Source organism: Ursus arctos, unplaced genomic scaffold, assembly GCF_023065955.2.
Source record: "Ursus arctos isolate Adak ecotype North America unplaced genomic scaffold, UrsArc2.0 scaffold_3, whole genome shotgun sequence".
Classification (NCBI taxonomy): Eukaryota; Metazoa; Chordata; class Mammalia; order Carnivora; family Ursidae; genus Ursus; species Ursus arctos.
In genome coordinates this window covers 102518983-102533737 of record NW_026622985.1, presented here as the reverse complement: position 1 = coordinate 102533737, position 14755 = coordinate 102518983, and the positions used below count along the sequence as shown (strand labels likewise).

The 14755-nt window shown below is 40.0% G+C and overlaps 1 long non-coding RNA gene and 1 pseudogene across 1 annotated transcript; both read left to right on the top strand.

Annotated features, from left to right (window-relative positions):
• The first annotated feature begins 1090 nt into the window (after positions 1 to 1090).
• LOC130542071 (uncharacterized) lies at positions 1091 to 12037 on the top strand. Its single transcript, XR_008956363.1, has 2 exons — positions 1091 to 1296; positions 11807 to 12037. It is a non-coding gene; the product is annotated as an uncharacterized LOC130542071 (long non-coding RNA).
• Positions 12038 to 13364: 1327 nt separating this feature from the next.
• LOC113241430 (plasmolipin-like) lies at positions 13365 to 14475 on the top strand (annotated as a pseudogene).
• The last annotated feature ends 280 nt before the right edge of the window (positions 14476 to 14755 follow it).

Sequence of the window (14755 nt, the reverse complement as noted above, 5' to 3'; positions counted from 1 at the left end):
CCTTCTTTATGTTAAGTTTGTGTGTCATAGAAAATAAATTTAGTTCTAGATTTGCTGTGCAGAAGATACAACAAATATGGAAGTCTTTAATAATTTATTTTAGAGGACTAATTTTTAAATTCACAAACATATTCATCTTTTTTTACAGAAAGAGGTCAAGTTCATTTTTATTTGGTTCATTTTCATATTTGGAACCCTTTCTTTGTTTGAATCAAAGGAAGACACAATGTCTCCACAATTCCTGTTTATGCCATTGGAACGGAATGCACTGGTGTTGGCTATGCCTTAAAACAAAATAAACATGACAAATTCTATTAACTCTGATCACATGATGAACTATATATTGAATGATCATACAATGATTTAAACATCTATCTTCCTCTTGAGAGTTGGTGTAGTAATCTCTCTTTTGCCTGCAGGTGAGATTACGCTTATATTATCCCACAATAGGTAGCTACAGCAATATGGGACATTGTTTTTAAAATGCTCTCATGTGCACAGTAAAAGCATTTACATAAAAAATGCCAGCGAAAGCCAAAGAGGGAATAAAAGACAATCATATTATTTTTGAGAGTCTGCTGACAAGTCTCATTTTTCCACTTCCTTTGACTGGAAGCATTTTGCTCATTTTGGCTTATCTTCTCTTTTTTAGTGTTTTCTTTTCTTTCCTCCTCCTTATAAGTCTGATTATTTTTTCCAAGAAAACGAATGATTCAGGAGAGGAGCGATGGTTTAAGGGCTGTTAGGCTCCAGTGATGAAGTGAAGGGAGCTGCGTGTGTTTGCACACAGAGCATTTAGGATTTCAACTGTTCCAAAGCAAGGGCTTGGCTTCCCAGAACAGCCCTGGCCATCCGCGGCTCTCCATCAATGTCAGGGCTGCTGATTTCCAACTGACTCACAGAAACTTTTTTGGGTTCCTCAGTTGATTTGGGTGCTTTGAAATAGAAGCCAAGTGTGCATTTCCAGAACTACAGTCTGTACTAATCTGTTCCCAGCCGCAGGTCTCTGGAGGAGAGGAGGTGTGGGGTGGGGTGGGATGGTGTGGGGTGGGTGATGAAGACAGACTTTGGGACACTCAGTTCACCAGGAGGCATGTTCAGTCCAGAGCTCCAGACTGATTAGCAGGTCCACTGGTCTGATGGTCTCTGAGCCATAGTTATCATAGCGGGAGCACCCTGAGCCACTGGGCATGTACAAATGGGAGTCTGGGTCACCAAGAATTTCCGTGAAGTTGAGCAAATGAATGGTTTGGACTTGATGCTTCTGCCACTGGAAATTCAAAAACCACTGTCATAGTAAGTATCAGAGAATATTCTTGACTTTCAAATTTTTAACCTACATTTTAATGGTATTATAAGATGAAATGAGGAAGGGATTTCTCTTCCTCCTGAAGTTAGGGTTCTGGTGCACAATCATGCATCCCTCTTCTGGTCATACCTGTGGGGTCTACATCAGTAAGATTGTTCCCATTCCTCAGGAAGACCCGACTTTGGAGAAGCTGCCATCCATTCAAGCTTACAAGCTATGAATTCCTCATATATACCCCAACCTTTTTGTTTTTTGGGGTTTTTTTTTGTTTGTTTTTTGGTTTTTTTTATTTATTTGATAGAGAGAGAGACAGCCAGCAAGAGAGGGAACACAGCAGGGGAGTGGGAGAGGAAGAAGCAGACTCCCAGCAGGGAGCCTGATGTGGGGCTCGATCCCAGGACTCTGGGATCACACCCTGAGCCAAAGGCAGATGCTTAACGACTGAGCCACCCAGGCGCCCCTACCCCAACCTTTTTGAAACCCATCTTCCAGATGCTCATTTCCCTACATCATGGAATTTTGTTCCCTCATCTCTCCAGAACACCCCCATGTCCTTGCTGGCCTCCAACTCAGGGTAACAATGTTTGAGGGATCTGAAAGCCCTTCACTGTCTGCCTTTCTTCCATGTCCATCTTCCTCAAATTCTGTTCTCTTCCGTTCTGTCCTTGGTTGTTGAGCATAGATGGAGAAATTAATAAGCTATATCAAAAAGTCTTGCATTGTTGACTTGGCTAAAAGTGGTTGCTTCCTTCCCTGAAAATCTACAGGCTTTGTACCTCCCTATGACAGCCAGCTCATACTGCTTTCATTCTTCACCTGTGCATATCTCTCACACACTCTTTTAGGGAAATGCCGTTCATTTTTTTTATCCCTCATAGTAACAGATCAATATGTAGCAGATAATACATATCTAATAAATTGAATGTGTTTAATATTTATTAAATCAAGTAGAAAAGACTGAAGAGAAGATAGTTTGATTAATGCTGGGAAAGCCCTTGAGAATTGTGTGTGACCTGCCAATATCTGCTTGGATATTCTCCTGCATTACGCACTAACCGTTTCTTGTGTGTAAATCTTATCTAAAAGAGCACATCGCAAGGTTTGTAAGTAAAGAATGGCATGCTACATTTCTCTTGAAATTTCCACATTATTTATCCAATGTGCTAAATAACCCACCAAATCATAGCATGAAAAGGGACTCTAGAAGTGGGTCCACAGACTGCCTACATCAGAATCACCTAGGGAGGTTTATAAACTATAGCGAGGACCCATCGAATCAGAACTGCTGGAGCACAGATATATGGGACTTTAAGAATTCCCAATGAAAGGGATGCCTGGGTGGCCCAGTCAGTTAAGTGTCCAACTCTTGATCTCTGCTCAGGTCTTGATCTCAGGGTTGTGAGTTCAAGCCCGTGTTGGGTTCCATGCTGGGTGCAGAGCCTAATTTTTAAAAAATCCCAATGTAATAGGTTAGGGAACCAGGAATCTAGCCCAATTTTCACAATTTAAAGATGGATAGACTGAGGGAGGGCCAGGGAATTTAAGTGATTACCTAAGACGGAACAGCAAGAAGTGTCTGATATTCTTACCACTCTTGAATTGACTTTGCCCATGCCTGAATGTTTCTCTTTCAGACCTTGCACCCATTAGCCTCCCAAGCAGGTCTACTTGGTGATAACTGTGCCTTACTTCAAGCTTCTGCTGCACTTTCTGCCTGTGGCTTCTCTGAGGCTTCTGTGCATTCATGCATGCACAAGCTGAAACTGCAAGGAGTGTGTGCTCCTGAGGCATCGCGCTACCAGTGGGGGTGGGGGAATGGTTGGGAGCTGATAGTTCTCACCTTCACCCCTTTAGCAGATAATTCTGAAAAGGTCCTGGTGGCCAGTAGATAATGCCTTCTTGTGTCAGCTTCTCCCGTTTTCTGCTTCCCTTTCCCTGGTCTTCCGTTTCTGCTCTCTGGAGTCACTTGTGGAGGTACACGCTGTGCCCATAGCCCTTGCCTTGTGTTCTGCTCTGAGAGCGCACGGACCAAAACAGGCTCTTAGGAGGAGATTTTGGAGCCAGATCTGACGGCAGTGAAGACCCCATGGCTAGCAGACGCCATGCACTAGCATCAAATTACTGACTTTTATCTGATAACTGATGGTAGCAATTGGAATGTGTGAATCATCAGGCCATGTGGTAGCTCAGGCAGCTGAGTGATTTAGGGACAATAAAAGTGTAATTAAAACAGTTATCATGATCATGGACATAGTTGGCTTTTATTAACTTCTTAGAAGCCTTGGGGGAAAAAAAGAAAAAGAAAGTGGTAGGCTTAAGATTTAGCCCCCCAGCAAGAACGCCTGAAGCTGATCCACATACACTGCTGGGGTGGCTCCCAGGACAGAGCGATGTCCTCCAGGGAAGGAGACAGAGACGGCAGAATGGCCTTGGTACAGTGTTGAGGAAGGGTCAGAATTTCAGAAAGGTGGAAATATTAAAATGGATTTATTATTGATACCAATATACTCTGTTGGGAGACCCTGAAGAACATTCCCTTTACTAAGGCTAGTAACAAGTCTCTTGGGGAGAGGATGCTGGTATCATTGAGTAGCATGGGGTGGCTGACCCCTGAAATCTGGGGTTGGCAGGAGGAGATGTAGCTATGAAAATGGATTTCCTTCGATCAGTTGGGATTACAAGGTTCCAGAATAGCGGAGGCCATGTGGCAGTACAAAACCGTGAGGAGCAATGTGACTGAAATTGCCATAAAGAGGAAGAAGGAAAGTTTGGAAGTTTGTGTTCCTTGAACCACAGGAATGGGGTCAGGCAGTGGTGGGTCTCTCAGGGTATTTCAAGTTGGAGAGAGAGGTGAACAGCTGACTTAGGGTGTTGAGTTGTAGAACAAAGAATCACTGTTGATGAGACAGCTATGTTGTATTTTCAAAAGGTCACTTTGTGTTGTAGAAAATAGGACATAAGTAACAAACATAGGTATAGGAAGACAGTTCAGAGACTGGCACTTCCCATTGACGAGAATCCCAGAAAGACAACGCAGAAGAGAAGGTAGGAAGAGAGGGCCAATCAGAGACCTCCAGGGCTCACTGAAGTTAACTGCTATATAGGAAAAGGACCCGGTAAGGAATCTGAGAATGTGCAGCCAGTGAGATTAGAGGAAAACCAAAGGACTGTAGTGTTGAGACAAAAGTACTCTGAACAGGAGAAAATTAAAAAGGGCCAAGTGATGGACTGTGTTGAATCCTGCTGAGAGGTTTAGTTATAGCCAAGGACAGAGAAGTGACTAGTGGATTAGGCAAAATGGAGGTCAATGATGATGCTGGCAAGAGACATTTCAATAGTTGGATAGAGAAGCCTATGGGAGTGATGTGGAGTTACCACCATCAGTAATAGAGTGGGACAAGAAAAACTTGGGTTCAAGTCTGCAAATAAGGTCACATTTGTCACAAAGAAGCTACTAATCCTATTCAAAAACTGTTGTGTTATGTTTGTTTAAGATATTTAGGGGAAAAAATGATTTGATTTCCTAAAAAGATCAGGTGATAAAATGGAGGATCTATTTCCTAAGAAAAAGTGATTCCACTGAGTCATGAGAAATTAGCAGACTGAGAACTCTATGTGTCTCTCTTTTGAGAGTGGAAGTTCAGAAATTTCAGTGGTAAAGATTAACAAAACAAACCAGGTGTTGATCTGGAAGAGAAAGCAATGGATAGGAACTCACATGGGGATTGGGAATAGTAGGAAGAGATGGAGCTGACGCCAAGAAAATGTCCTGAGGCCACCATGAAGGTGAGAGATGGGTTTAGCTGGGTAGGATTTAACATGTTAAGTAATAAGAAGAATATACTATTTGAACTTTGGAATATTTCAATTCACCTTTGTTTTAATTATTTAATTTTTAAAAGAAAGTGGAAATTACAAAAATAGGCTGGTAATAAAAATTCATATTTGCACAGACAAAACATATGTATGTGGGTCATATATTATCATTCGCTGACCCTTTCATCATCCAAGTCTACACACAGCATAAGCATTATGCGCAACCCACATCCTCTTATTCTCCATGTAGCACCTGAATAAATTAGCCGTCGGCTAAGATGGCGGGAAGATGGAATGCAAACATTGCATGAGGATTCGATCTTCTAACCATGAATACATGGAGAGAAAATAAATGTGTTAATGAAGTGCAAGTTGATTTACTTGGAAAAATGTTTTAGTAGCCCTGCCATTATTATGCTTTATGATACTTTTAAGGCCAGGCAATATAGTCATTACCCAATCTTACTTGTAGCCAGTTATGAACACTTAAAGGCCAAAAGGTGCCTTGGGGTACACTAGGAATTTTGTTCATGCTATTTAAGCAGAAATGGAGCTGATATTTTAAAAGACTAAAATATTTTATAGATTTTAGGTGATGACGCTCTAGTTTTCTCCAAGGAATGAAAACACAAAGTTCGGCCTCACATGAGGTGGTGAAGTTTCATTTAACTTACGTGGACTGCCCAGAAGGGGGACCTTTCATCTGACCTGCCTCTCTCTGCAGAGTTAATGATTATCCCAGGAGAAACACTATTTTTCCAGAGAAGATCCTGTTTCATTTTTGGTCTGAGCTACATTTATTGTCTCTGAACCGTGAACTTCAAACCCGTGGAAAGGAATGTTGTGTTGGCTTGTTGTGTTTAAAGGTGTAATGGAAATTGAGTTCACTAAAGGAAAAGTCTACATCTAGTTTTGCTTGTTTTACAGCTTTGTTGAAATACTTTCCCCTCACGATGTGTCAATCGTAACTTGCTTTGAAAATTAATGTCTATAGCAGTAAGCTAAAGCTAAACATTAATAATTTTTAACTTTACCTTTTATTGACAAACCCAATAAACTGTTCAAGTAAAATTCAGTCTTTGGCAAGTTACAATATAATTTGAATTGCGCAAATCCTTGTCTTTATACCAGAAGTAGGGCTCAGTTAATGTTTAAGTGCTAATTCCTCTTATCAAAGGAAAACACTACAATAAAGACATTTGTCAACTGAACAGTTAAAAAGCTTTTTCATGGTTCTTCTCTGTATTAAACATTAGCTGGCTTTGCTTTTTTTTTTTTTTTTTAGATTTATTTACTTATTTTAGAGAGAGAATGCAAGCAGGAGAGGCAGAGGGAAAGAAAGAGAGAATCTCAAGCAGGCTCCACCCTGAGTGCAAGCCTGATGCAGGGCTGGATCCCAGGACCCCAAGAGCATTACCTGAGCCAAAACCAAGAGCTGGCTGCTTCACTGGCTGCCACCCATGCACCCTGTGGCTTTGTCTTTTCTTAAAAAATGTAAGTAAATGTCGAGTATGTATCAAGCCACCCACTGTAGGGTTCCTTCAGACTTGCTATCCAGATAATCCACGAATATGCAAGATGTAAATATTCTGTAGTATGAGTATGAGGTGATATTTATTTTATAGAACAAACATATGATGTTAATAGATACTGAATCTCTTGGGAAGCAAATGGGGTCTTGTCTCAAGTTTTCACAAGAAAAGCAGCTCTGCAAGAACTGCGTTGGTGTGGGCCAACTACTTTCATGTGATAGGAACAAAGAACAGCCAAGGATCTGGAATCCAGCAGTCGGTGTCTCAGAATCTTTGGGTTGCTTGCCCAAAAGTTTTCCATTTCTATTCTCAGAGGTTGAATGAACTGTAGAATTATGCACAACTTTCCCATTTATCTTGGTCTGGCAGCCAGAAAGTCCATGATTCCTGGAATTTGTTGAACAGAGTGACCTAAGGCCACCTATATGCCTGTTTGTCTACTTCAAGGCGAGTTTGAAATTGGCCATTCCCTTGGGAAGACAGAACCACATCCCACTGATTGCATTGTTGTTTCAAAGCATAGAGTAAACACAACTACAGAGGCTTCAGGATGACGCAACACCGAAATGAACCCTTTGCTTGTCTGGGCCACCGGTACTGAAATTGAGTTACATCCATAAAAGACAATATGAGCTTTGAATGAAATTAGACTGAAATCACTAGCATACCCCAGATTTGTGTAGAAAATAGAATGTCAGGGAAATTTTCTCTTAAATGAATAGTTTCCCCATCTGCAATCTGTTGATAAGATTGTCACCCACCTCTTGGGGTCATCATGAGGATAGATGAGATAATACGTGCTGCCCCATGCCAGATCTTGAACAAGCTGATTGAGTTTAAATCAGAATAAAAGGCAGATACATAGATCCGAAATTGTCTTTTGAATCAGCTGGCCATCCTGGAACAAAACAGTGATCAATAGGGGTTTTCACTTAAATAGAATTGCTTTAAGATTTAACAAATTTCAGTGAACTAAGAACTGTGAGCGAAGTTTTCACCCACCTGAACAGGATATAGAATGCTACATATTTTTTTAAGAGTTGTTTCCTATTTATTCTGCTTTTCTACATTTCCTTGACTTGTTATTGTTTTAAGGGGTTGTGGTGGGGTTTTTCTGCAATAACTATAGGTTCTTAACAAGTTGCAAGTTGGGTACAGAGAAGCCCTGTGTACTACAGTAAATATCAAAACCAGAAAGGTGGACATTGGTACACAGTGTGGCTACAACTCTGTCATTTTACTGCGTGTGCACACTCATGCAACCACCACCTCCGAGTGACACGTGGTGAATTCTCTCAGCACAAGGGAGTGATGGCCCACGGCGCCCATCTTATGCTACAGTACACTGGTGCAGTCAAACACAACGAGGACGATGAAATTTGACATCAGAGACCTGTAGTTCTTGCCCTAGCTTGGTCGTCCACGAGCTAGTTAGCCATGAGCAAGTGTCTCAGTCACTTTCGACCTCAGTTTCTTCATTTTACATGGGTTGGTTGTTAGTTAGTATCAGATGATTTCATAGATGTGAAAGTTCTCAGTGAAGTCAAACACCATGAAAATGCCAGGTGCTGTTATTAGCTAGGAGGAATAAAACTTGGAATCCTACCCTTCATCACTGAACTTCATTCCTTTACCACAATGTGCTGCTCTTGCTATAACAGGTGGAACTGAAGACGGGGACTTTTAACTCTTGGCATCTCACAGTAAAATCTGGGAAAATCAAGGGCCAGTTGGGAGTAAGGATGCTCTCTGTTCAGATTGCCTTCACAAGCATGGGCTGAACAGGTCATTTCTACCTGGTTGAGTATAAAAATAGTTAAAATCTTAGTCACCCAAAAATATATCTTCCATTGCCTGTGATAGTTCTTCATAATCTCATTTGGGTCACTTTGAAATCTCAAAGTCAGCCCATAACCAAAACGAACTTTTGCCATTCCTCTGAAAATCTTTTTGTAGCCCCTATGAAGCTCGTGAAACTGTAAAACAATTCTGGCCAAAACCATTGCACTAAATAACGAATCATGGAACACTACATCAAAAACTAAGGATGTACTGTGTGGTGACTAACATAACATAATAAAAAATTATTATTAAAGAAAAAGAATATTTGAAACTAGAACATGTTTTGCATCACTGAAAAATGAAAAGTTACTTGAATATTCAACTATAGGTGATTTAAGTAATTTTTCATAAACAAACTAAACATAAAAAGGTAGTATACAGAGGCGCCTGGGTGGCTCAGTCGTTAAGCATCTGGTTTCGGCTCAGGGCGTGATCCCGGGGTCCTGGGATCGAGCCCTGCATCCGGCTCCCTCCTCCGCTGGGAGCCTGCTTCTTCCTCTCCCACTCCCCCTGCTTGTGTTCCCTCTCTCGCTGGCTGTCTCTCTCTGTCGGAAAAAAAAAAAAGGTAGCATACAAAATATTTATTGACATAGAAAGATGTTCAAAATGTGTAATTATATGAAAAGAGAACAGTTTATAAACTGTTTTATAATCGAAACATTTATAAAGTAATGTATTCAGTATCTACTCATAGAAGACAATCTGAAAGACCATGTACCAAATTGCTACAAATGTCTTATTTGGGATTTATTTTCATTTGCTTCTCCCTATTTCCTGCAATGAGTATATATTCTTTTGGGGTTTTTTTATTATGTGATTTAGCCAACATATAGTAACATCATTAGTTTTTGGTGTGTTCAAGGATTCATTGGTTGTGTATAACGCCCAGTGCTCATCACATCATGTGCCCTCCGTTCTTTAATAATTTCTTACATTGTTGTAGAATTTGGGTGTGACAAAACTCACTCATTTTAAGTATGAAATTCAATGAGTTTGAAAAATGTACACAGTCATGTAAACACTAGCACAACATAGAGAACATTTCCATCACCTCCCCAAATTTTCTTTTCCTTACAACCAGTACCATCCCCAGGCAGTCATTGATCTGCTCTCTGTCGCTACAGTTTTGCCTTTTCTAGAATTTCATAGAACTGGAATCATATACTATGTGGTCTTTATGTCTGGTTTTTTTCCTCTTCATGTAACATAATATTTTTGAGATTCATTCATGCTGTTCTATTTATGAGTAGTTCAACCCTTGTTATTGCTTTGTCATATACCATGTATGATTATACCATAATTTGTTGATCCATTTAGCAATTGAAAGACACTTTCATTGTTTCCAGGTTTGGTTATCATGAAAAAAGTTGTTATTGAACATTTGTGTACAAGGCTTTGTAGACATCTGTAGTGGAAGTGTTTGGCTAAGTGGCAAGTATACATTTATAAAAAACGCCTAAACTATTTTTCGAAGTAACTTTCTCGTTTACGTTCCCACCAGCAATACAGGAGAGTTCCCATTTCTTCCCATCCTCTTCAATACTTGCTTTTGCCAGTCTGTTTAATTTTAGGTATTCCAGTAGTTAAGTGATAGCATCTTCTGGTGTTTTTAACTTTCATCTTCATTTTCCTAATGCAAATATCCTTTTATGGTAATGTGTCCGTTCAAATCTTTTATCAATATTTTTATCAGATTGTATGTCTTCATAATATTGACTTTTGAGAGTTCTCTGTTAAGTCTAGAGACAAGTACCTTATCGATATATTTTTCTCCCAGCCTGAACCTCACCTTTTCAGGTTTTTAAAAATTCTTATTTATTTATTTTTTAAATTACCATATAATTAACATACAGGATCGTATTAGTTTCAAGTGTACAATAAACAGACTTCAACAATTCTATATATTGCTCAGTGCTCATCATGAGTGTACTCTTAATCCCCTTCATCTGTTTCACTCACCCCCCACCCATCTCCTTCTGTCAACTGCCAGTGTGTCCTCTACACTTAAGAGCTTGTTTTTTTGTTTGCCTTTTCAGTTTTTTAAACAGTGTCTTTGGAATAGTAAAGAGTCCTAATTCTGAAGAAAGCCCAGTTACCAATTATTTCTGTTATAATTTGTGCTTTTCCTGTTACATCTAGTGTATCTTTGCCTAACTCAAGGTTAGAAAGACTTATTTCTTCATTTTCTTACAGCGTTACAATTTTAACATTCATGTCTATGATGCATTTTCAGGGTTTCTTGGGGGGGTATACGCTGTGAGGTAAAGGTAAATTGTTCTCATCCATACAGATACTCAATTGTTCCAGTAACATATGTGAGAAAAAAAACAACTATTCTTTCGCTATTAGATTACTGTAGCACATTTGTCAAAAAATGGATTATGTGGTTTATTTCTGGATGACATTTACTTCCATCAGCCTCGTATCTATCCTTCCACGAATATCTCATTGTCTTGGTTAGTGTAGCTTTATTATACGTGTTTAAATCATGTGCTTTAAATCCTCCAAATTTGAGCTTTACCAAAATTGTTTTTTGCTATACTACAGTTTTTGAATTTGCATGAAATTTTATGATCCGCTTCTAAATTTGTACAAAATACTCTCTTGGAATTCTGGTTGAAGTTTTATAAAATCTTTAGATCAATTTGAAGACAATTGACATTTTAACAATAAGATTTCCAATTAATTGACCTGATATTTCTGTTTAGATGTTCCTTAAATTCTCTGAGTAATGTCTGCTGTTTTCAGCGTATGGATATTGCAATACTTTGTAAAACCTATCCTTGAGTATTATATGTGTCATGATTCTATTGTAAATGGTACTCTTATTTTCACTTTAAACTCCAATTGTTTGGGGCGCCTGGGTGGCACAGCGGTTAAGCATCTGCCTTCAGCTCAGGGCGTGATCCTGGCGTTATGGGATCGAGTCCCACATCAGGCTCCTCCGCTATGAGCCTGCTTCTTCCTCTCCCACTCCTCCTGCTTGTTTTCCCTCTCTTGCTGGCGGTCTCTATCTCTGTCAAATAAATAAATAAAATCTTTAAAATAAATAAATAAATAAATAAATAAATAAATAAATAAATAAACTCCAATTGTTTATTGCTAGTATGCAGAAATACAATTGATTTTTTAATTTGACCTTGTATCCTCAGACATTTCTACACTTACTTTTTAATTCTAGTAACTTTTAAAATAGATTTTTTTAAGATATACACTGTATAGAGAGTTATGCTGTCTGTGAAATAAAGGGGGTTCTATTAACTTCCTAAAAATCTACATGTGTTAATTTTCCCCTTTATTCTTCTAGATAGGCTCTCCAGCACAATGCTGAGTAGAAGTGGTAAGAGCAGGGGTGCCTGGATGGCTCAGTTGGTGACGTGTGAACTCTTGATTTCGGCTGGAGTCATCATCTCGGGGTCATGAGATCAAGCCCTTATCAGAGCATGGAGCCACCTTGGGATTCTGTCTCTCCCTCTGCCTCTCTCTGTGTGTGCGCTCTCTCTCAAATAAATAAATAAATCTTAAAAAAAAAAAAAAAGAAGTGGTAAGATCAGACATCCATGCCTTAGCTCTGATCCTAAAGGGACAACAGTCTTCCACTACTCCATAGAGCTGGCTGTGAGTGCTCTGGAAATTTTTCTATTTCTGATTACCTACCTTACACTAATATTGAATTTTGTCAAAATGCTTTCTGCATCTCTTGGCTTGATTATATGTTTTTTCTCTTTTTCTTTTTAGTGTCTTAGCATAGTGGACTACATTAATTGGTTTTCGGATGTTAAAACATACTTGCAGACCTGGGGAAAATTGTACTTAGACATGATGAATTATCATTTCTATGTATTGCTTATTCAATGGACTTATATTTTGTTTAAAGACTTTACTGTCTATGTTCATGAGGGATATTCATTTTTGTGGTTTTCTGTCTTTGTAATCTTTTTATCTGCTTTTGGTATCAGGATAACGCTAATTTCATAAAATAGTAGCTGAAATGTTCTTTCCTGGAACCGTTTGTGTAGATGCTTTGTTTTGTTTCATTTTGTTTGTTTTAAATGTCTGGCAGAATTCACCAGAGACTGGGACTTGGATTTACTGGTTTCAAATGTCTTACCATGAATTTAATTTTTTCTAATTGATAATGAGATATCAAAGTTTTATATTTCTTCTTGAATGAACTTTAGTAATTTATGGTTTTTCAGGGTGTTATATGCAAATAATGAATCATGGAACACTACATCAAAAACTAAGGATATACTGTATGGTGACTAACATAACATAATAAAAAATTATTATAAAAAATTTGTGTTTTTTCAGGGAATTTGTCCATTTAAGCTATCAAATTTACTGGCTTTCATAGTATTCCCTTGTTAATCTTGTATGCCTATAGTATTTGTAGTCATATCATTTCTGTTGTTCCCGAAATTGGTAATTTGGGCTTTGGGGATTTTTTCCCCCTTATCAACGTTGCTAGAAGTTTATCAGTTTTATTGATCATGTCAAAGAATCAGCTCTTTGTTTTTCATTTTCTCTATTGTTTTATTTCCGTTTTATTGACTTCTGCTCCTATATTTATTTTTTCTTCTTTATTTATTAGTTTCTATTTAATTTGACTTATTTTTCTAGTTTCTTATGGTGAGAATTTTTTTTACATATATATGTATATATATGAGTTCTTAAAGATTTTGCTATCAATACTCTGAAGCTTTATTATTAGATAAATATGTACTTAGGATGGATATGTATTCTTGATGAATTGATCCATTTGTCATTATGAACTATCTCACTTTATACCCGATTGTATTCCCTTTTCTGAAGTTAACTTTGATATTAATATATAGGCATATCATGGTGATATCGTTGGTTCCATGACAGATCTTTGCAATAAAGTGAGTCAAATGAATTTTTTGGTTTCCCAGTGCATATAAAAAACATCTAACATATATGTTATATAAAACAAATAAAAGTTATGTTTACATGGTCCTATAGTCTATTAAGTGTGCAATATCATGTCTAAAAAACAATGTGCATACATTCATTAAAAAACACTTTGTTGCTACAAAATGTTAACCATCATCTGAGCGTTCAGCAAGTCATAACCACTGATCACAGATCACCATAACAAATATGATAGTAAGGAAAAGTTTGGCTGGGCACAGTGCCAGGAGCCTTAGTGGGAGCCAGAGCCCCCCAGGGAAGAGCCGGGCAGCGGCTGGCACCCACCAGGGGAGGGGCCGTGGCAGCGACTAGAGCCAGGACAGGTGAGTGGAGCCGCGAGGCTGAGTTCCCAGTGAAAATGAGCACAGAGACCAGCTGCCCCTGGCAGGGGGCGGGCGCCTCCCTCTCCCCACTGTGCTTGGACCCGGGCTTCTTCTGTTCCAGGCTCCGTGGACTCGCACTGCTGCACCAGGTGCTGGGGCTGCTGGTGTGGGCCCTGGTTGCCAACCGCACCACCTGTACCGGCCTATGGCTGGGTCGTGTTCGTTGCAGTCTTCCTCTGGCTGGTAACAACCGTCTTCTTCATCCTCTGCCTGTTTCAGCTGCACGTGAGGCTGCACGTGGTGCCCTGACTGCTGGTGTCAGTGATATTTAACGTGGGCACCACCGTTCTTGACATCTCGGCTTTCATCACCTGCTCTACTGCCCTTGAGCTGACGTCCCTGAAGGGCACCCTGCCGAGTAACCAGTGGACAGCTGCCTTTCTTTGCGTGTTTAGTGATGATCGCCTACGGAGCGAGTGCTTTCTTCAGCTTCCAGGCCTGGCAGGGAGTGGGCAGAAATGCAGCCACCAGTCAGATGGCTGGTGGCTACACCTGGACCACCTGCTCCATAGCCCACCTTGGGGCTAAAGGCTGCAGCCAGGTCCCAGTCTGGGGTGGCCCACAAGCCCGTGGCCTGCGACCTTTGTGGAGTCAGCCTGGAAGGGACTACACTTGCTCTGCTCTGCTCATCAGACTCGGGCTCACACAGCACTCCTAAGGAATCGGGATCCTTCCTCTGGCTTGGCACAAGTCTGCATGCTCATGGGCTGGAAAGAGGACAACGGCTGAGACCACCTGCCCATCCCTGTATTCAGTGGAAGGTGAGGGGCCATACAGGGCTCTCAGTGTCTCTGCTTTGTCTTTAGAAGACTACAGCGTCCAAGGCTGGGGCCCAGACTTCTCACCAACACTATGTACACTAACAAGGACTCCAGACCTGCAGCCCCTGACCCACCACGAATAACCCTAACAAACCACGAGTGTTCACCTTAGTCTTT